Genomic DNA, 22,610 nt, shown 5'->3' on the forward strand with positions numbered 1-22,610 from the left:
TCGAGTAATATTGTACCGGCATTACATTTTTGGCAGCTTACAACACTCAATTTCTATTGACTTCCGCAGACCATCGATCTGTTTTTATGATTTGTGTCCTCCGCCCCCCCCCCTCTGGGGAGGGGATATGTCCCCCGCCCCACCCCCGCCCAATCATTAACGCCCATGGCGACTTCTCTTCACGTTCAAAAGTAGTGTCTTGTTGCGTTTCTGTCATGTTCAATGTTAACATTTCCAGCTAATTGTTATCGAGAAGCATATCGTATACAATTCCGGCATACTATTTTGTCTGCAAAGAGTTATTACAAAAAGTATGTAAATCACTTCGTCCTCCATGATACTTTACTTTATTACATACGTACATAATAGAAGAACTTCGATCCATGCTCCATTTCTCGTATATGAAATGTGAGACTCAACCGTCAATCGGCAGCAATTGAATACATGAATACAAAACCCACCCAAGTCCATACTTTGGCCAAATTGAGTTAAGCATGGGAAATCTTTGCTTATGAATAGGCCTGTCATATGTATGAAAGAACAACTCAAATTCGACCTCTACTTGTAGCTATTGAGCATGTGAAAAATAGCATGTATGAAAGAACTACCGAATTCCAGGATTTGAGACTTGTAACACATTGATTGAAATCCAGTATGTATAAAAGAACAACCCAAGTCCAAGTGTAACAAATTCATTGCTGGAGAGTGACTTTTGAAAAAAAATGGGTTTAATCAAGAAAAGCGTGTGGCTGTGTGGCTTATATTACATGGCAGTGTTCTTTTCAACATACATACCTGTGTGGTTTATTTTGTATTATCTTACTAGTGGTAATCTCATTCCAACATTGTTGTCTTTGTATGTGATTAAAAAACCAACCCAGCATTTAAAATGAACCCCCCGAAATCCCTGAAATGCTAATCGTCATACCTAATACATTTTAACGCACTCATTTGCACGTTAAACTTATCATATTGACCAGGTAAATCTAACTGAAGGAATTGAAATGATACACATGGTTTTTTTTCATGGACTTGGGTGGGTTTGAGTAAGTTAATTCAAAAGTACTACTAGCTTACGACTAGAAGACACTATTGGCGTAAAAAATGTAATATCTGAAAAGAATTAAGGGCCATTTAGGCCCGGTTTCTCAACGGATAGCTTAGCAGTTGCATACTTTAGGTTAAAGAGGCAATCAGATGAGGCTTAAAGCCATATTATAACATTTGCTGAGGAGAACGCCCTCAAAAAAATCTTAAATTCTGGTTTTTACACGATTATAATGTACTTTGGTCAATAAAGATACTCGGCAAAGATCAAGACTTTAGGTGCTGTAGTTTTGTCAACATCCGAGATTTTGAATAAAACGATGGAACCGGCGTTTTCTTATTACGATGGAAATATTAGTCGAACACGTATGCACAGTACGTACACTGCGTGCAGGATACACACACACACACCCCCCACACACCCCGAGGATCGTACCGTATTACAACCGCGGGAGTAACATGCATGGGCGCTAGTAGTAAATTCCAATTTTCTATGCTTTACCTCACTTAACATTTTATGGAAAATAAATACTAATCTATTTTTACAGAAATGTTATAATATGGTTTAACGGAAAGCACCACATCCTACAATCAAATTGGCTGGGACACTTCCGCAGTTCAATGACCCTCCCGCTCACCGAGGGAGGTGATTCGAAATAGGTTGGAAACTATACAAATAAAATATGTAACCGGTTTTATTGAACTGAGAGGGGGGAATATGAACAAGTGTCCCAGTAGAGTGTTTGCTAGTCGTGTGTGCCAGGTTTGCAGGAGAGCTGGTTTGAAGTTTTTTGAACCAGATGCATCTGTTGTTTTTTAATCAATGGAATATTTGCTCCATGCTCGATTTAGTTATAAATCGGTCGCCTAGGAATAATATGAAATATGGCATTTGGGTGGAATGTCGGTGTAGATATTTTGTAAATGTGAGATATTTGATATTTATCAAAATTTATAAGAAATCCAGTGAACCAAACAACAAAACAAGAATTAATAGCATAATTTTGGTCAGGAAATAATAATATAAATAACCACTTGATAACAATGAATGTGTCATGATATGGCTCTTGTTTTGTTTGTGACCGTCCTGTTGTGATGAGAGCTGGACAAAGGCGTAGTAACGAGTCGATAATGGTATTTCATGATCAAAGTGCTGAATAAATGAAATCAAATGCAATTATGATCGTCAATCAGGATGATGACGATGTGTAAATATGCGTTGAGATGTGTTGTACTTTAATTATAAAAGGTTGATATGATTCATCAAGTGCCGATCGGAGAAAAGGAATCGCAAATTAAGGTACTTTTTCAAGGTAAAAAGCAACTTTTCTAGCCATTGTTGATATGGTCGCTTCAGGAATGACAGTTTACTAGTACTAATCAGGAGACGGTGCATAAATAACCACAAGGTACACTGGTTTACTGCCGCGTTCAGAAACACAATCATCGCGACACTCGTAAACAACCCATATCCGAGTTGATTGGCAGATGACGTCAGACGCAAACTATTCTTTTGTTATCTACGTACCAATATTATAATACAACATTCTTTAAATGTTGTGAAAATAGCAATACACATTTTATTTACTTCTTTTTCTTTTACTTCTTTAACATAACCATCTCACAAAAATCGGTTTTAAACCCATATAAAGATGGATCGTTGCATTGTAACATCTGCGAAAACGTCACTTCCGTGTAAACTAGGTCATTTGTTTATGACAAAACGGCAAGAATGTTCAAAAACTATCAAGCCCTCATCATATTTAATGTGAAAAAAATTAGTGCATCATTTAATCGTGCCTTCCAGTTGGTGCAGACTGCCATCATGTCCTCATCATAGAGGGTGTATCAAAGTATCCCTGTAATTTTGTTCACATCCTGATGCAACTGAAGATCTACCCAATATAATTTGAAACGTGATGTGATAAAAATGTATAGTGTGGTAATTTCAAGAGGATCCAGTGCTGTATTTACAAAAGCAGTCTTTTCAATGAAAGTCGATGCAGCCTATTTATGTCAATAAAGTAGTTAAATTGAATAAAAACAGTGTGTAGCTGGTCGAAAAAGAGCTTGTAGCCAGCTAATCAATTTCTCATCATGTTTTATATAGAATGTCATTCAAACTTAAATTATCGAAAACACGCTTAGTACTACCCTATACAAAATTGGAATTTAATTAGGAAAGAACTCATGCCTGATTCTCACCACAAAACTTGCCAAATACAATACTGTTGATTGAAGAAAATGACAGGGCAAACATAATAAAAAAAATGCTATTTCCTGCTGGCTACATCAACTCAGTAAATTAAATTAGCCTCATATTCCGTTATAAATGCTTCCCTGTAAAACGTGCGATTTTATTGTCCGTATTAACCTGGGTAAAGGCGATCAATAGTAACAAGGTAGGCTATTTTACAAAAGGTAACCTCGCTGCGACAGAAATATTATGATTTTGAATGGTTTATGCTACGAAGGTAAGTAAGGAAGAAACAATCCTGAAAACAACAGCTGCAGGGCAAAATGTGTGCCCACGTTCACGTATACAATGTACGGGGGAACATTCTTAATTATTATGCCAGCCAACACAAACAACGTTTTCGCCATTATTCGGAAAAGGTTAAGAATGGTTGCTAGAAAACGTTTAAATGTCGGTTCTAAAACGTTTTCATAAAATGTGTTTTGAAAACATACTGCAAAACATTGTAATAATACTGTAATTTCAAGTGTTAACAAAAACATGTTACAATAACAATTTGACAACATTTTAAAAAGTTTTGTTGTAGTGTGTTTTCATACAAAACGCTTTAAATCGTTTACATGACCTTTATAAAACCAGACATTTCATACTCGAATGTAAGTTCATAGGTGCTGGTGATAAACAATTTCTAAAAGTTTAAACTGACTTTCAGCATAAAATTCCAACTAACCTTGAATTTTCGATGTGTGACACACATCTTCATCAGAAGAAGTCCTAGGATGTTGTGATGGACTTGCCCTTTTGTTGATCCTTGGCGACTTTTGGTCGAATGACGGCGTTGTAGAGGGTTGGCGATTCCAGTTCTTGATCACGATTTAGTTCTGACGTTTTCTTCTTGATTTCTTCTCATTCGACCAAAAGTCGCCAATGATCAACAAAAGGGCAAGTCCATCACAACATTGCAGATATCGCAATTGGACTTTCGGTTTAGCTAAAGCCAAGGACAAGCGCAAGAACATTCCTGACCCTCGTATCATCAACTTATATCACCCTCCCTATTAGAGGGCTGTCACAGAAACTCCAGCGTATTTTTAAATCTTATGGTGTTGCGACAAGCTTCAGACCACACAATACGCTGAGGAAACTGTTAGTCTCACCTAAGGATCTCACGCCAACAGAGAAAAAATCAGGTGTGGTTTACGAGATCCCCTGTGGCGAGTGTTCAAGTTCGTACATCGGCCAGACCGGTAGACAACAAGTAGAAAGTCTGAAGAAGCATAAGTCAACTGCCCCCAGTTGCAAACCCTCTGCTGTCGCAGAGCATAAGTCCGAATCTCGCCACAATATTGACTGGGAATCCACCAAGGTTTTAGCCAAGAATGATAGTGAGTAACCCCGTTTAGTGCTGGAGGCCCTCCAAATCAAGAAGAAAACGTCAGAACTAAATCGTGATCAAGAACTGGAATTGCCAACCCTTCAACGCCCTCATTCGACCAAAAGTTGCCAATGATCAACAAAAGGGCAAGTCCATCACAACATCCTAGGACTTCTTCTGATGAAGATGTGTGTCGCACATAGAAAATTCAAGGTTAGTTGATTTTTGTGCTGAAAGTCAGTTTAAACTTTTAGAAACAGACGTTATTAAAATGTTTTAACCAAAGCCAAATCCCAAAATATAACCCGTTTAAAACGTTTTGTGCTTCCTGGGATTTAGAGCTGATTTCCCTGCTTTTTCTGACTCATAAAATAGAGTAGTTACCGCATGTAATAAAAGTTTATTATAACGTTTTATGTAGGTCTGCTACTCTCTTAAATTTGTCAATTGAAAATCCAAAGGAAATGGTTGATATTGATATTTTGTCGACTGCAATTAGGGACAAATCTCTTTCAACTGACTATCCACTCAATCTCTTTATACAATAAAAGAAGACGTTTTCATTAATTGGTGATTAAATTATTAAAGGGCTACATCTTTGCCGAATGAATATTCATTGTGTTTCAACCTTTTACCGATTACAATAAAGAAAAGTCTTTCATAATGGAAAAAAAAATTAAACATTTTCAACACGAAGTATTAAATCTCACTCCAAACATATGCAGCATAATAATTATTTTTTATTATTAATTTTTCACTATATAGGATTATATATATACACTTGATTGGATAATAAAGTTAATCTACAGAAAGAGCCAAGCCAAAAATCTTATTTTTCAATCAATAGATGAATTCCTGTCATCAATCATTAAAATATTGAAACATTTCACTCGGTTAATTTAAGAAAGTACAAACCAATATATTGTTTTTATATTCTTACTAAATAATGTTGCCGCAGTAATATCACGCTGAGAAAATGGCACTGGAGTATTACACTACAATCTACCTTCGTTGGTTTACTTATTCAATACAATCTCTTTTTTATTTTTGCTATCAGAAGGGAAAGAAGAAACGAGAAAGGAGAGAAGATGAACAAAGAAGTCACTTGGTCCCCCCCCGGATTCGAACCTCGGACCCCTCGCATGCCACGCAGATGGCTGGATGGTATTGGTGAGTATTTGTGACGTGTCATGTCAAAGGCAGACACTTTTGGGCAGGATCATAAATGGAGAAATAGCCAAAAATCTGCCCGGGGTGATTTTTTCACAATTTGGGTTTGTTGCGAATTTGTGATGTTATTAATGTTAAAAATATTGTCTGATAGTTTCAGACCGAAATATAACTGGCATATTGTATTTTTGAGACATTTTTCAAGGTAATTCCTACTCTCAACATTGTCAATAATATTTTTAAAGGCCGATATCTCAATTTCCATTTTTATAATACCATAACTTACGAACCCATTATCTTCGCTTAGGAATGTCCGATTTCATTGGGTAAAATGGCGTTGTGGAGCAAAATATCTCTATATTTAAGATATGTAAAAACCTCAAAATTTATAACCTGCCCAAAAGTGTCTGATTTTGACACGACACGTCACATTTCATCATATATTATCCGTGGTGCTCTTTCTACATTGGCTTATCATTCGTAAACTTCCCTTATGACAGAGTTACAATGGTTATAGTTATACTATTGATTTCGTTAAAATGTTATCATAACCGATTTAATTGATCCCGTCAAATATTTTAAGTAGGTTAATAGATGAATATGATTAGTTAAAGCCATGGTCTTTTTCTTCCAATATTATTCACTAAACCATTGTAAAGATCAATGTTATCCTTTCTAGAAAATTGAAAACGTTACTATTTTCTTACTCATATTCGACATCTAAGCGAGCCATGCATTTAGATGAATAACAACATCGCTAGTGCGGGTTCTATGGCTCTTAAAATAGATGTAGTATTTGGAACAAAAGTCGGATTTTAGGTTTATAAGACTAATGACAAATCGATGTTAAAGCACTTTATTCCTAAAAGTACTACTCCGTTGTATAAACACCGCCATTTTAAACCGTATCCGGCGTCAAAGAGGACACGAATATCGCATGCTGCTTAGACATTGTTTTGGGCTTAGAATATTAATACACAGATTGGAATTGCCCATGCCTGTTCCCTCTAAGCGTCACAGACGTTAAAAGATCTAGACTGCCCTCAAGCGTTAGAGTTCGACGAGCTAGCTGGCGGAATGGCGGCTGTAAGGTCATCTCAGTACGGGTGTATTATTTTGCACGATCCCAACAAGTGAAACGCATTCATTAATCTACATATGTATAAATAGCTAGGGTACAAACAGCTATTTGTACCCTTGACTGATGTGCGCTTTTGTAAATTTACGCAGGTGTAAGTTGGGACTTTATTCACGCACACAGATCCTTAATTCAAGGATTGATCATAGTAGTGACATAGGTGGGTATTTTGCTGATGACAGCACTCGCTATTCACTCGGTCCGACATTCAGGAACATTGTCCCTTTGCACAAGCATGCACACAACTCCAGGAAGAGGAACTATACATGTGCACGCTGGTTTTACAATAATTGTGCTTTTTGCCCCGGTATGACATCAGCCTGACTAAGAGCATACATAGACATGCACCACCACAAAAATAAATTGACATCAATACCAAAGTTGAGGTAAACCAACGGTATAGGCCTAGTTATAGTATAGCTGTAGCATAATTAATTTATGCAAGCTAATTGTTTAGGCCTTTTGCAATAAAATAGGTCTACAGTACATGTATAGCCAGGGGCGATTAAGTTATGCCGGTGAAAAGAATCAAATCCTTGTGAAAATGATATGCACAAATCAATTATAAAAACTACTGCACATTGTGTCTACTACGGCGCATCATGTGTGTGATACAGGGTTCGAATTCAGTCAATTTTTTTGCATAGCTGTTTGTGCGATGCAAAACACATGTTTGTATAGCAGTTTCCAAATTTTGCATAGCAGTTGCGATACAATATTTGTATAATTTGCGTAGCGAATCTACAACTTCTGTCATTGTCATCAAATCCCGGCTGGGTCAGTCCATGTCAAATCAACCAATTTTCTGAAAAGTTCCCAGGTGACCCTCTCAGATTTTGATGAAATTCCATCAGAATAATCTTTTGTGGCCACCCGAACACCAGAACAAGAAGTTATGAGCCACCAAAGTTGGTAAAAATCACCAATGCCACTCGCAAGTGCCAAAAGGGGGGGTCCGGGCCAAACTTCAAAGGGCCATTTCTCAAAAATGACATGGCCTATGGGGCCAATTTTTTGTATGGGTTCATTGTGGCCACAAAGGATTATTCTGATGGAATTTCATCAAAATCTGAGAGGGTCACCTGGGGACCCCTGGTTGATTTGACATGGACTGACCCGGCTATAAAGCCCCCAGACGATCACATGTCACGCTCGAGGGCAGAGTTTGAGGGCAATTAGCAAATACAATGCACTGACTTCATAACACATCTTTTTGTGAGAATAAAAATTAGTAGGCCGACATATCATGCGAGCCTTGGTCGATAAGCCTAGCCACAAATTTGCTCACCGATAGCTTCACATTTGAGGTTAGAGACCTTTGCATTTAAAATCTAGTCGAATTTGCTGAAGCATGACACCGAATAGCAATGGAAGTTCAGAAGTAAACACAGCCGATGGCGATGGGCGATCACATCAAAAATGTTGCTTGAAGTTCAACATGAATAGGCAAATTTTTAAAGATACAGTTGACGGATCGAAATAACTTTATCCAAATTTCAACATTAACAGAATAAAAATGTCAACAATGACTGTAAAACGATAGCAACATACTCTATATATCTACCTCGAGTCACCGGCACTAGCTTTGAAGTTTAGCGTGTTCTTCATTTACAGCGTTATTTGCAGTGCGTGTACATTATACTTTTACGCGCGCGATCAATGTGCCGCAGAAATGTACACGCAAGAAACCACGCTAAGCCAACGCAACGCTAGTACAGGGATCTATATGATGATTTTTATTTTTGGGTGGATCATCTTTAGGCAAATGATGTAGAAAATACATGTCACCCAATGCACCACGCAATTGAATAGCAGACCAGCACTGCACAGTACCGGCTTTTGGCTGGTTACCAGTTGTACTTGTCTATGTAATCCACGATGAATTGGCAATCAGAGCCTACAAAACGTGGCGCATATATCATGACATTGGGAATTGACGCAAATTTTACGGTACAATCAGTGAGTCATACCTAGAAAGGATCAAATTAAAACTGAGAAAATATTCTAGGTATGACTTGTTGTACTAACGCAGCACGCTCACGCTGAACTAGCTTCCATGACTTCAAACCTCTTGCCGGTGACCCGAGGTAGATACAGACTATCTATAGCATCGAATGGTTAACTATTGTCATGATTGTGCGCAAATTCGAAGCTGGAGTTCTCGAGTAAGGCACAGTGCAGTGCATGCAGTAAATAGTCGGCAGTTCGGCACAGTACATCTAGTATCAGTATACAGACTCAGTTGACTGCCACTGTGACCGTGCCGGACTGGCCCTTAAAGCTTAAACTTACCGCTGAAAACTTAATTTGTGGACTTGATGTTCCTTGTCGTTTAGTCTCTAATGGAGCAGAATAATTCTGCACCATTCTGGCGTGCCTTTGTTTACTTTTTAATGAATTATAATCAAAAGATCAGCTCGCATTCACAGTGGCTCGCATGCAATCAGTTGAAATTTGTAACCGGAAGTTGATGCGAACGTCGTGACCTTTAAAGACATCATAAATAGTGCACATGGTTCACTCTTCTTCGCTACAAGTGAACTTCGACGTAGGAGACTGCGAAAATTACCTGCCACCAGTCGCCAAGTTTTGTGACGGTGATTCCCGATTCTTCTGATCATGTGGTTAAGCAATGCTAGAGCGTTAATTAAACACGGCACCATGGCACTCGCTTAACCGGCTTGCTAAGCGTACTCGAATTCAGCTGACGCCGGTACAGCGTACAGGCCTGGCGACATCGCTTATTTTACGCGCGAAGTTTCTTTTGTGTACGCTCGCACTATTTGCGCTATTTTTGAGTTTGCTCACGCGGTACCTGACTTAGTGTCGATCCCCTGAGGCAACATGTCATGTTTCCACGGTATGGTTTTGGGTTTATAATTCTTTGCATTATTTCCTTTTCAATGACATTTCCATTTACAGCGCCACAAACACGAGTTTACTCCATTTTGCTTACAGTTGTCAATACTATCTGAAATTCATCAAGTGTATCACGAAAAGATTTCGGATACTCTAACCTGTATTGGATATGGATAATTGTGCGTACCGAACTGGTTATTCAAAACAGATGTCGCATAACCTACTTTAACAAAAAAAAAGAAACAAAGTATGGCAACAGTTATTTGTTCCTTCGATTTTCTCAGCGGATTTAGTCGGTGCTGCAAAAAAGTGTGTTATTTAAAAATGGTATTGGTACGCTTCCGGGGTACGCTTATTTCAAAATACGTAAATGAATTTTGTAATCGCCATGCGGTTATTCTAAACATATGAAAAAAGGAAATAACCCCCTTAAATAATGGCCGTTTCAAAAACGGGCTATTGTATTACAAATCTGCAAAATGCGTTGGAAGCAGAATTTATCTCTGCGCATTTTGACACCTCATTTGACACAATAACCCAGTAAAACAATAAAACACCGGTCAATTTAATGTAGTGAGGTCCAGATTTGAAAGTTGCACTTACCACGTTGCTTACAACAATACAAAAACACTCAGATATCATTACACAGATTCCCTTCCATTATACTGAATACAGGTCAATAGATTTTACTGCAACTTTCAAATCTTGGGTTACGTTGATTTAAATGTACGCTGTGACGTCAATATTTAGTCAAATGCTACAAATGAGGTGTCAAAATGTGCAGAAATAAATTCTGCTTCCAACGCAAGTAGTAATATGGCCTTCCAGGACCATTTCAAGGCCACCAGGTCAAAGGTCACTTCCGGGTCACGAGGTCAACGGTCAACCGGAAGTGCCGCCATTTTGAAAGGTCAGCCGGAAGTGCCGCCATTTTGAAAGGTCAACCGGAAGTGCCGCCATTTTGAAAGGTCAACCGGGTATTCCACCATTTTGAAAATGTCAAACCGAAATACCGCCATTTTGAATCGAGAAGTCAAATTTTTAGGGACGTTGAACAAACGATGTTAGCAAATGAGACGAGAATTTTTGTTTGCTTTTTATTCTTTCACCTTTATTAGGAACATTTAAGAATTTAAATAATATATACTAATAATTCTATATTTTGAGGAACACAGAGAACGCTAGATATGTTCAGCTCCGGAATCGTTCGCCAGAGTCGTTCAGACTCTAAAACTATTCTCGCTTCAAACTCTCCAGGTTGTCCCTAACATGGTTGGCCAACTCCGCTCGCTTCAAACTATCCACCTTTCCCCTAGCCCGGTGGACCAGCTCAGCTTTCGTGCAGATGAACCCATCTAGTAACGAGCAATAAGCGATTTTTCGAAATATCATCATTTGTAAAAGCCCTTCTCTTCCGTTCCGATATCCTTTATCTTTCCATTTTGCCACGGATACCGTCGTACTTTCCGTAAAATCGACCAGGTTGACGTCCAAGTTTTGAATATTAGCGACCTCTAACCATATAGCACGAACGTAGTTCAGATCCAACTCGAGTAATGCTTCTTCATAAACTACGTCCCATAAGGGGTCTTCTTCGTCAAGATATAAACAGTCGTGTTGGGTCTGACTCGGACGATCGTGTATACAACCGTTACAATGTTTTTTCATCGATGCTTCGGTCAGGCGTTGGAACTCTTCACCGACGATGTAGTGTACAAATTGACGGAGTAGATGGACCTGTCTCTCAATCTCCGTGTCTTCGAGACACTCGGTCCGATAAACTTCTTCTACTCGCCCTTTGCTAAAAGATAGACGATCCGTTGAACCCATAGTAACCCGGTTTGTTGAGGAAGCGCTATCGGTTTACTGATCGAAAATGAATGACTAGACTCGCAAATCGGCCTTTTTATATACAAGGATGTCCCAAAAGGTAGCGCAGTTGTACCGATTGAACGATTTGGAGGTATTGATTTAAGTTCTTCGACGCGTAGGTGTTTATAGTATTATATGTTTTCTTTATAGAAACGGTCGTCTAAAGCGTGAAAGGGGAAATGCGCACGACGACGACTAGACGCCTCTTTTATATACATTGTCCAAGCGTATAATTACCCTCGTTAATGTTGGTTCACGCGTATAATTTGAATTTTATTATGGATATTATCGCTCGTTTCTACAGGGTGCAGATCTCCACAAATACACGATGTCACGAAAATGCAACGCGGATCATCCGTCATAAAATCTAAACACGCGTCAAATTCGGCCATATAATCCTCATTCTCTTCAAAACCTTCATCGGTTTCCGTTTCTTCGAGGCAGTCGTGTTCCGCTTTAGGGTATGGCAGAATTACGTCGCACACTTCGCAAGTAAAGATTTGTATATATATATCGGTTTGGTAGGATCGTAAATTTCTCCCTCGATGTCCCACGTTGCAAGCTGATACCCATCTATAGATATAATTTCATCGGGATCCCGATGATCAGGTTGGACGTTTTCTGCAGCCATCGTCAAAAGGTACAGACGTTTTCAGAAACAATGACGGCGAGTACGGAACGCTCAAAATCAAACAGTATCAAGACGACGTCAAAGAAAAACAAAACCGAAGAGCTGTAATGTTCATCGAGCACTCAAAACTTCGTATTACGATGACGTCACGAGATTGTAAACAAACATTGAACGTTTGTGAGAGATAAAGGTTACGAATACGAGCAAGTTAAGACATTTCAATAGACTAAATGGATGGAGATGAAGACATAAGGAAACGTTAATATTTTATTATTAGTTAACAAGGTGTATATCATCTCACATTTATCATAAAGGTACCAGAAATCAAAATAACGTTGACACGACAACGGAAGAGGAGCAACGGTTTACTCTCACGACTGAATTGTAACAACGAGTTTCGCTTGTTTATTATTCTCGTACATCGGGCAAAACAATCAAAACTATTAGAAACAATGTCACTCGGGACGGTACGGTAAACCCAATGTTCCGACGCCGTTAAAACAGGTATCGTTAATCGGTGGTTGATTTGGCGTGCCAAGAAACAGTCAGTAAATGCACAACAAGTCGCTCGTTTGGCGGCTCAAGAATAAACGAGTCGCGCTCCAATTTACCGGCGTTTATATTGCAACAGTTTACGAGGCGTGACAATTTGTTGTTGAAGCGATTTTAAGCACCGGTTTCAACGTCGGTCAAAAATACGACTCATCGGAGATTCCAACAAAGGGAGAGTATTCAACAAATTATTAAGTGGCCGTGTCGCCGCTTAAAACACGTTAAAAAGCGCCCATTGTAACGTCACGTCAAGAAACAAATCGAGACTAACCGTTAAAAAAACACGACTTATTAATCGGTGGATAATTTAACGAGTCAAGAAACAACCAACAAATCGAGACTGACCGTTAAAAAACACGACTTATTAATCGGTGGATAATTTGGCGAGTCAAGAAACAACCAACCAAACGAGACTGTTCAACACATTACGGTCGTTACAAACATTTGCGGTCGTGGCGTTGTTACAAAACACAATGTTACCGCCGCTAATATTTGTGACTAGGCGTTGCAACGTATTTTACTCTCGTTAAAAACACGATCGGTGGATGGTTTGGCGTGTCAAATAACAACGTTCCAATTTATAATTAAAAAATAAACCGTACAACAGACGTCACGTCTAAAACTAGGTAAAACCGAACGTGGAGGTTTAAAACACCTCGTAAACATGACATCAAACTCCACGACGCTCAAAAACAAACCGTACAACGGACGTCACGCCCAAAACCCAGTAAAACCGTACGTCAACTAAAATTAAACCACACATCACGACACGTGCCTATTTTTTTTTAAACCATTATTTTTAAAAAAAGTTCGAGAGATCAACTGTCAACGTCAACCGATGTCAAGGAGCAACCAATATTACTTCGGGTTTGCATATTCATGACATGCAAATTGACGGATATCTCTCACCATTCCCGTCACAAAGAATAAAGCCTGCCACGACAAACTCTTTTTTTTTCATAATCTTTATTAGTAAATATCGATGATAGACATTCAAAACCTATCCTTTCTTTCTTTGTTAAAAAAAGGAGGAGGTTGTGAAGCTATACGACGGAGCCAAAGTCCCTCTTGTTCTTATTGACGCTTTCTTGCGGTCCATTTTGTAGTGTTGTTTCAGGACGGGTACGGTTCTGTATTTGAGGAGTTGATGGACGACCCTTTTCAAGGCGGAGACGAGCGGAACTGTCGCGGCGGATATTCTTCTTCATCTTGCGCATCCGTCTTTTATCAGTTAATGCGTTGGGAAGATACTTATGCGGCGAAAGTTTCTTTCGCTCCGAATCCGAAGGACCGTTACGCGTCGTTGTGGAGCGGAGATGACGCTCTTGCGTCTTCTTCATCTTCTTCCGCCCTCGATCTAAACGCTTCAAAATACGCATCGCGCATTCGCACAATGCGTCGACGATGCTATTATCGACGTGTTGAATGATGGCTTTCCTCTGGCGAGGGTTACACTTTGCCAGGAAGCGGAGCGCTTCTGAGTTACGTTGTATCTTCTGCAACATGTTGACGACGAATGACATTCCTAAAAGAAGGGACACGTTAATATACACATCGCGGCGACAAAAATCTTACTTATCAACGCCGTACCCGTAAGGTAGCGATTCGAAACCATTCACGATCCATCTCTTATCGAATACCACTCGGTAATCTTTCTTCGATACCCGACTCTCGATATTTTTGGTTTTAACGTTACGCACGATTCGATGAGGATCGGTTACCGTTACTTTTTCTTCTCCTTCGCCCGACTTCAAGCCTCGTACCATACGTTCCAGAGTGGAGTAATTCACCAGTTCGGAATTACGAACGTTCAAGGTGATCCCGCGCACTTTCATCACCGTCTTTCCCGTGTCCAATTTGTAAACGTAATTCTTGCAGCCACCAGTGACGAAAGTAGAGATGTGATTACCGTCTTTCGGGTCAACCTCGTCCGTCAAATGGCCCAGATAATCGCCGGTAGGGGGTTCCCACTCGCCTGGACGCGTCAGGAAAATGACGCTATCTGTAAAGAGAAAAGGAAAATCGTCGTGAGGATTAAGAAAAATAAAAGGAGCTTTACAATATTTGATACTTTTTATCGCCAATAAATACAGAATACATACCAGTATCTTGATACATGACGCGATCTCCCAACTTTTCCAGGACTTCGTACAGTTTGAGTCTGGCGTGACAAGTAGTAAAAGCCGCGATGACGACGTTGGTGTTCGGATTAATTCGGGCAAAGTCTCCATCTTCCCGGTAGGTTACTTCGATGACTTCGTCGTTGATGAGTCGAATATTGTCGACGGTGACGCTATCGCTCGTCAATAACTTGTATACTTCGGAGGGGTCATCCAATATAACTGTCTGACTCATGTTGGATCTTTGAGCGAATTTACCTGTAAAACGACAAAAGTAATAAAGAGATGAGATAAAGAGTACTCGTTTTTTAATTTTTATGTAGCCGAAAAGATGACGACGAGTTATTTCTAATATTTTTTTCTTTCAACTCACCCCACATACTGTTCAGACACAGCTTGGCGAGCGACCTCATGCCCGGATTCTTCTCGATGCTCTCGGGGTCCAATCGTATCCCTTCGTTTTCGAAGTATTCTTCTATGTACCGTCGTTGATCTTCGGGGGTCTCGCACCAATCGGGGTAGTCGCTCGCTTCCTGTTTCAATTGGAGAAAACGATCTATATACTCGGTGAATAATCCGCCCGTCTTTGTCTCTTTTTCGTACTCCGCGCGTTTCTCCCAATCCCACACCACTTCGATATTCTCGACGATGTATCCCATCTCCACGGCTTTCTGTACTTCGAGGGTCACCCAGGTTCCACGGATCGTTCGGGCTTTATCCGAATGAGGACAGTAGGCTTTCCGTTTTTCTTCCATGCACGTTCCGCACAGGGCGAACATCAATTTGCCGTGACACCTCGCAGGTAAGACTGGATGAAATAGCCACCTAGGGGGCAAGACCGTACACCGTATCAATCCAAAGTATGAAGAGATATCCTTGAAGTTATTCGTGTAGATTTTTGGATGACCTACGATATAGGGGCGGTACTTGTTACACCAGGGATAGAGACTGCAATAATCCAGGTATCTGATGACCTCTCCGTCTTTGACCTGGTGGAAGAGTTTGGTGGCTTCGGTGCGGCCTCCGTACAGGCTCTCTCTCGGGTCCAGGGGTTCGAAATGAGCGGGAACATCGATCTTCCGTTTCACGTCGGCGGGTAAATCTTTCCAAATTCCCTTCCATTCGTGTTCCCACATTTCAATTATGACCTCCAACTGCTTCTTACGGAAGAGAGTTATCCTGTAAAGTTCGGCCATGGGTTTCTTGGAGATTGGGTTGAGGGTATCCCCGTCGTAACAATCGGGACATCCGTGGTATAGGCATCCGTGATAAGAGTAGATTCTACGTTTCTCCGAACAAAAACCGTCGACCGTCACTTTCGAGTGCGTTCGGACTTCTCCCCCGTTCATGGCGTGCTGTATTTCGACATCGTCCTCGAGAGACACGTAGCTCAACCATCGTATGGAGTCGGCGGAAAAGTTCTGGTTCGGACCGTACGCGTGAGGTGGAATGATTGCTATGGTGTTTGGTTGAAGAAAATTTCTTCGTAACACCAAATTGCAAGCGGCGGCGATAGTGAGGGGTTTATCTAACGGGTCTACACCAGGATCGTCTTCTTCCTTTTTGGTCACCTTCATGAACATGTCGCGGAATTTCATGCAACACCGACGAAGGATATCGACGTCGCTGACGCAGTATTTCAGGAGCTCCTCTTGTAAGTCCCACGTCAATCCCTTCTCCTTTTCGGCAGTATGCCAAGCCATGAATTGATCATTACCGGCTTCCGACATTCCTTCGGGGTCGAAGAACTCGGCCGCGGGTATCTCTCCCACGTAATTTTCGTTCCGCTTCGTGTTGAAGAAGTGCGGAAAGTAGCCCTTGCATAATTCTTTGATGCCGAAGCTCTTGGGAAGTTTAGACAATGCCATCGGGAAGAAATTTAAACTGTCCTTGAACACGATATTGGGTCCGGGTACTGTAATGGACATAATTTTGGCGCCGTTCATGATGACTTTGGGTTTGATGGCGTTGTCGTAGAGGAATTGTAGGATGAAATACCCGTCGTACCCTTTCAGGTTATGGGCCATACATCGGGCGTGTTTGTGATTCTCTCCCTTGAAAAGCCATAAGCAAAACTCTTCCATACAACTCTCTCCCTTGAAAATCATCTCTTTATCTTCGCCGCAAACGTCGCACGGTTCTAGTAGGGGTCGGTCGGCGCACGATTCGCACACTTTCTGGACGACGCAAAGGTTCGGCTTGTGGATTCCCGTATCTTGCTGGCTTTCAACGTCGAAGAAAATGTAACAGGAAGGCGGGTCGTCTTCTTTAACATTTTCCTTTACTTCACAGGGTTTGATGTAGCATTTATGTCCGGCGGGATAATTACCTTGACAAACGTGGCACCACAGATCCGTACAGTCGTGTTTCGCTCCTTTTCTCAAGAACTGCCTATTGATAACTCTATCGCACTTTTGGCATTTGTAGTATTGATTACATATTGTGCCGTACTGTTTGATAGCGGAACCATTTTTCTTATGGTTCTCGAAACACGCGGGCGTTTTGAAATACCGCTTACAGTCCGAACAATAGGTCCAGGCGTCAACATCGTCGCTCGTCATACAGCTTCCCGAGTGACAAATCTTGCAAGAGTTTTCGCAACGATGTACTCCTCTGTCATTATATCCGGTCTTGCACGAGTGACACCAATAACTTCGGTCCATATAGGGGGCCATGGACGTAATCAGATCGAAATGATGGTTATTATACAGGAGATAGATGCCTTTGTCTTTCGAAGGACCCTTGTATATAATCTTGTTAAATTGTTCCTTGGACACGACGCAGAGTTGGTAATCGGGAACCACTTTCTGGAAACTTTCCACTTGTTCCAATCCGCAGGCGTCAAACTTGACGTTCGCTTTGTCGTGAAGATCTATAGCCCGTAGTTCCTGGTCCAACTTCCCATCTCGTATACGTCTCCATATACAATCTCTAGCATTCAGTTCGTGTTTAGCGATACCCGTCACGATAGCTCGCGCGAGACACATGTTGTCGCTCTGGTTGGTAATATCGATGATACATTTCAAATTTTTCTTCTTCTCATCCCACATTTGGAGCATCTTCCTGTTTGGTTTACCCCCTTCGGGCATCTCCATATGCACTACGTTGATCTCCATATCGCTATTTAGTTTCAGGTCTTTTTTGGATTGTAGAACGTGTTCTATACGCGCCATAAATCGGTCTATGGTTAGGTCGTCTTTCTTGATGAAAGGCAAGTTAATCGGTTTTTCCAGACTCGGAGCTTGTAGAACAATTCGGATCATGTCCCTAGGTCGAACACCGTCGGTGACGCGGTCCAATACATCGTCTATAATATTCGACAGTAACGGGATGCAATCGGCGGCGAACCGATCGTCTAAATTTCTCAATCGTAACCCGTAATCGGTCGACGTAGCTTTAAATTTCTTGACGTGTTTGGCATTAAGGGTCTCGATGACGTAGTATTGAGATACGTTATCCGACACGCTGGTTTCTGGCGCTTCGTCCCGTATTTCATTCGCTTCCTCTTCCTCCTCCTCCTCTTTTTCATTTATCAAGTCATCCACTGGCTTATCGGCGGTTCGTTTACGAGTTGTAGGAACATCACCCGCCACGACCTGCATAGAATATATAATAATTATACTATTATGTTAAATAAAATACGTTAAAAGAATGGTAAAAATAGAAAAAAAAATCACGATCCGTATAAAATTTAGTACAGGAGAATACATATATTTATATACGTTAAAATAAAATACGTTAAAAAGTACGTTAAAAAATAATAATCCACATAAAATTCGGAATAGAAGAATGCAAATAATTATAATTATTATATTAAATAAAATACGTTAAAAGAATGGTAAAAATAATAATTAATTTACAAAGAATCACAATGCACATACAATTTGGTCACAGGGTTTTTCCCTGATCATTTATTCACACCCTTCATTGATTTTACATGAACTGTCAAACATGTTAATACAGTCACAAGTGGAGCTCGCTTGATGCACTTGTATTGATTATTATGTAATAGCCCAATTGACACAGAATCACCTTCCTTTATTATCCACTTTACAATACAATAGACTGGTAGGGAACTGACCTGTGACAACTACAAAATCAATATACGGTTCAGACAGTGCAGAGCATGAACTTGATAAAAAATATAGGCCTTAGAAAACAAATCAAAATTGTATTATTTTCTGAAATATTCATGATATTTTTATTTTAAAGTTATAATAGTTTTGTAATAAATATAATCATAGAAATTATATGTCAAATTATAATAATATTAAAGCCAAGAAGTGACTTATCTTGAATAAACAGGTCAGCAGACACTTTTTTCATTTTTCATTTTCATCAGCATCATGAAAACTGATGTCATTGTACACAAAAACTATCCCTCTTAGCACGTTTAGGCAATTTTTTTTCTTCAAATTATTTAAGTTCCATGTAAACTAGAAGCATATATCTTACTTATATTGCAAAAATTTCCCCTGACCTTAATTTAGTTTTCTTGTTATGATTTTTTTTAAATATGTGGTCTGATTTATTAGTTGTAAATTCCAGTGACTGCCATTTTTTTTTAATCCGGAGTTGAGCATGTTGCCATCTGATGTCAAATTTAAGGCTTTCTTGATAATGTCTGTGCACATTTTGAGATTTTATTGCAAATATAAAGTGTCACTAGTATTTATTTTCAAAAATAAAAATCTAGGGGATGATTTTTGATCAAATTTGGTCATTTAAATTCCAACCTGCTTCAACATATTATGTCGACCAACTTTCATCATGGCCGCATACATGCCAACTTTGTCCCTGTAGAAATATATGAAGAACAATTTTTCATTCAAATTTTTTGTGCATTATGTCAAAGTAATACGTAGACATTAATAATTACTAAACAAAATGCCTGACCTCCACCGAAAAATCAACAAATTAATTTTTTGAAAATCTGTTAATTATTCAGTTTTTAAAACAAAGAGGTAATATTCGGAAGTCTGTATTTATGTTATTTTACGGCCGAGTTTAACCGGCTCGTTTTTATTTCCAAGATTAAAGCCTTGTTTACCAATTGAACGGGTAAAAATACTTTTTTACTTCAACCCCTAACTAAAAATTAATTAATACCGCTAAACTTGTAATGGATATGATATTCCCGGGAGTTGAGATTCTGAGCCCTCTATCATGCATATATCAGTGTGTTCTACCTGAGTACTCAATCAATAATGTCCCTGCACATGCAGAGCAACGGCTGTGTGGTACAGAAGAATGCATTTTAATTGTTCTATTATATTAAATAAATTATTAAATAAACCCAATAATAATATTAAAAAAATAAAATAAAACAAAGAATGTTTACAAAACTCTACTTACGTTTTCGTCGGTTGTTGCGGGATGTTCACCACCCACCATATCTGATGGCGGACCATCATTGTCCATGATCAGTTCAATATGCGTTACGTCCGGCGTAAGATCCAATATTCTCTGGAAAGCGAGAGTAGAAATATTCGTCTGCCATCCATCCGAATTAATGATTTCGTTCAACCGCTCAACATCGTATGAAGATCCAATTTCTTCAGCAATTTCATCCGGCGCGATATTACCGCTATAGTTCCCCTCTCCTTGCGTCGTCAACTCAAAGAGTTTGTTTAACGCCAACTGATACAAGTAATCGTTCAAACCCTGGCCGATGAGAAAATCCAACTCTTCTATAGACTGACAATTGTTGATTAAACGGTCCATTTTATTCCGTATGCTGGGCCGCTCGTTCCAGGAATGAAGATTTATCCGTAGACACCTGCGTTTTATATACCTTCGTATGAAACGCTCTCACGTGGTGTCTACACGTGAAGAGGTTCAACGTGTTGTCGTCGCCGAAATGTTTGACGTCACCATTCGATAATTATTGTAGCGAGTGACACGATTTCATGTGGTATGTACACGTGAAACGGTTCACCGTGTTGTAGTATATCATCGCTCGATTGGTTTGACGTCATCACTCTATCGTAAGACTTTGGAGAGAGAGTATAGTTTTATCGCGCAGTGCCGGATTATTAGACTCGATCATATACCCGTCGTTATCTTCGTGATTTTTATTACACGTCCTGTTTTAGCCTAATCTACAACATATGGGAAATATATTGATGGAATAATGGACGAAAAGAAGAGAGATAAAATACAACGATTTCCTTTTATATTATTGTAGGATTTACTATATCGTATTCTATTCTTTATAATTATATCGTGTAGACTTGGTCGAATATATTGCGGTAAGTCAAAAACAAAAAAATTGTACTAATATTTATCGTAATACTATCGTTGCAGGCTAACTCTGCGTTGTATTACGGTTTTTTCCTGACGCGATGCCTGTAAGGCGCTATCTATCTTAGGTGGGACTTCTTTTAAAACGTTTCAGTCTTCCAGACTCTAGACTCGCCATCTATTTCTTTTTTCCGGCGATTGAAACAAAAACGCTCGTCGTTACCATTCATGTTTTTAGCGGCGTTTAAAACCAGTTTGTTGAATATTTTCAGTTTGTTGAATATTGTTTGACACGCCAAACCAACCACCGATCGTGCTGTAACGATGCCGTTAAATTGGAACGAGACACCCACCGATCGTGCTTGTAACGATGCCGTTAAATTGGAACGAGACACGTTGTTTTAAAAAACAACAACATTGTCCACCTATCGTGTTTTGTAACAACGCCACGTCCGCAAATGTTTTTAACGACCGTAATGTGTTGAAAGTGTTTAACGAGAGAAATCACGTTGCAACGCCTAGTCACAAATATTAGCGGCGTTAAATTGGAACGAGACACGTCGTTAATTTGTTGATTAGTTGACACGCCAAACCATCCACCGATCGTGTTTTTAACGAGAGTAAAATACGTTGCAACGCCTAGTCACAAATATTAGCGGCGGTAAATTGGAGCGAGACTCGTTGTTTAAAAAACCAACATTGTGTTTTGTAACAACGCCACGACCGCAAATGTTTGTAACGACCGTAATGTGTTGAACAGTCTCGTTTGGTTGGTTGTTTCTTGACTCGCCAAATTATCCACCGATTAATAAGTCGTGTTTTTTAACGGTCAGTCTCGATTTGTTGGTTGTTTCTTGACTCGTTAAATTATCCACCGATTAATAAGTCGTGTTTTTTTAACGGTTAGTCTCGATTTGTTTCTTGACGTGACGTTACAATGGGCGCTTTTTAACGTGTTTTAAGCGGCGACACGGCCACTTAATAATTTGTTGAATACTCTCCCTTTGTTGGAATCTCCGATGAGTCGTATTTTGACCGACGTTGAAACCGGTGCTTAAAATCGCTTCAACAACAAATTGTCACGCCTCGTAAACTGTTGCAATATAAACGCCGGTAAATTGGAGCGCGACTCGTTTATTCTTGAGCCGCCAAACGAGCGACTTGTTGTGCATTTACTGACTGTTTCTTGGCACGCCAAATCAACCACCGATTAACGATACCTGTTTTTAACGGCGTCGGAACATTGGGTTTACCGTACCGTCCCGAGTGACATTGTTTCTAATAGTTTTGATTGTTTTGCCCGATGTACGAGAATAATAAACAAGCGAAACTCGTTGTTACAATTCAGTCGTGAGAGTAAACCGTTGCTCCTCTTCCGTTGTCGTGTCAACGTTATTTTGATTTCT

The sequence above is a fragment of the Amphiura filiformis genome, chromosome 10, assembly GCF_039555335.1.
Source record: "Amphiura filiformis chromosome 10, Afil_fr2py, whole genome shotgun sequence".
Lineage (NCBI taxonomy): Eukaryota > Metazoa > Echinodermata > Ophiuroidea > Amphilepidida > Amphiuridae > Amphiura > Amphiura filiformis.